Source organism: Penaeus japonicus, unplaced genomic scaffold (genome assembly GCF_977035675.1).
Source record: "Penaeus japonicus unplaced genomic scaffold, GWHDUDI00000001_assembly GWHDUDI00000006, whole genome shotgun sequence".
Lineage (NCBI taxonomy): Eukaryota > Metazoa > Arthropoda > Malacostraca > Decapoda > Penaeidae > Penaeus > Penaeus japonicus.
Genome location: NW_028234408.1, coordinates 39,313,012 through 39,315,511, shown reverse-complemented (window position 1 = coordinate 39,315,511; position 2,500 = coordinate 39,313,012).

Below are 2,500 nucleotides of genomic sequence, written 5' to 3'. Positions count from 1 at the left end.
ATGAGTTGCAATTGCCAAGAAAGCACCTAGAAACTAAACAGGGGTAACTTTTCTATATTGTCCACGTAACCTATGAACTTTAAGGAAGGCATCATCAACATTTAATATTACGCATTAATGCAACCACGCAAATAGTGAATTTCATGAATAGAAAACGGAACGCCTAGTCTCGAAGTACTGGCCAAATGAAGGGGGGACTAACCTGTTCTTGTAAGCAATCCTGTAGAAATTTGACCTGGTTTCTCTTCCTCCTGGAGCATATCTGAGGTCGTTCGTAATGCCTAAAAGGTCGTGCAATTGCCGATCAAGTGGCAGAAAGAAGGGATCAAATGTGGCTTCCATGATGAATAACAACACAAAAACACAGTAACGTGCACTACACAGTAAGCTAGAGTAAAATCAGAACGTTTCAAACTTTTAAAGAAAGTTCATCATATATATATATATACATATATATATATATATATATATATATATATATATATATGTATATATATACATATACATATATAAATATATATGTATATATATATATATGTATATACATATATACATATACATAAATATATATATATATATATGTATATATATACATATGTATGTATACACATACATATTCATATATATATATATATATATATATATATATATATATATATATAAGTGTGTGTGTGTGTGTACATATGTATATATATATATATATATATATATATATATATATATATATACTTGTATGTATATCTGTGTGTATACATCTCTCTCTCTCTCTCTCTCTCTCTCTCTCTCTATATATATATATATATATATATATATATATATATATATATATATATATATATATATATATATACAAGTAAATACATGCATACATATACACACACAGATATGAACGCGTAAAAGGATAAATAAAGCATGAAGGATTTTCCCCTCGCAGGTGTAAAGTGGTGTGTGGACCGCGGGTGAGTTAACGGCTGTGGTGCGGGCTTCGTGCATTCGAAAATGCCCTGGATATTTTTCACCCCAAACTTTTCTTCCACTGCTTCGGTATTGAATCTTTTCGACAATTTGCACTACGTTCTGCAAGATTCAGATAGGCTTTGAAAGCTTGAGAAATGCTCTTGGTTGTGCATTCGTGTTTTGTTTCTTGTAGTTTGATTTCTTTGTTGATTAGTTTATTTGGGATTTTTTTTTTTTTTTCCTTTTTTCCTTCTTTTTTTTTATCGTTATCCAAACATGGACATCAGGCTAGGGGCAGTAAAGCAATACACACACAAACTACACATTCAGAAAAAGAATGAACTCTCTCTCCCTGAAGCCCAGCTCTTCGTCACACACACACACACAAAAAAAAAAGAAAAAAAGAAAAAAAAAGAAAACGAAAGGGCAATATTTTTTGGTTTAAAGGATATACTATTTTGTTTTCAATTTGATTCAGCCCCAACCATTCAAAGAGAATCTCTGCGCTGATTTTGAAGGGACACTCAAGTAAGTGCGCAGCTTTAACTCTTTCTTTTTCGGAGGAAAGAAATATCTTTGGTGATTTCCGCTGTTAGATGTGAATGATATTGAGTTTGAATTGAAACTCATAAACCGTTGCATTTAAAGAGTTACTATTTTTTTTCTTATTTCATTGCCGTTCGTCTGATTGTTGTCATCCTATCGTTATAATTATTATTTATTTCTAATTATATTTTTACAACTTAATACTATCATTGTTATTGTCATTATTGTTTTTTTATCACTATTATGATTATCATCATGACCATTATTTACTTAATTACTATCATTATCATAATTATTATTACTTTCGCTTTTATTATCATCATTACCACTATTACTATAACTATTATCAGTACTATTGTCATTATCATTATTATCTTCATTATAAGTCATATCACTATTAGTTTTCTTAGTGGTAATATTACTGTTATTGTCATCATCATTCGTATTGTTATTATTACCATTATCATTAACGATATTATTATTGTTGCTGTAGATGATCATGTTATTTTACTACTGTTATTATTACTACTGTTATCATCAGTGTTATCATCATTAACATTATTATCATTACTATCATTATCATAACTATTATTTTAAAACTTTATAACTGTGATAGTTAATAACGCAGACAAACGGAAGACAAGTTTTTTTTTTTTTATGAATTGACAACCCTATTTTTCCCGTAGCCGATTACCAATATTCTTTTTTTTCGACCACCAATCAATAATTTATTCCTGAAAAAAACGCCTTTTTGATGATAACAGCTCTCTTTAAAGACAGTCCTGCAATCATTTAAAAAAGCGAAGACAATATCTCTCCATTTTATTACAGAATCTGAAACGAAAAAAAAAAAAAAAAAAAAAAAAAATTGACGATTGGATTTCCCTTCATTCTGCGCTCTTCCTTCTTGGTGAGAGATGCAGAACTCATCAAATAATGCAACGTTGACCAAATGCTCTTGCAACGACCTCTTCTCGTCCACTCTATACTATACCGT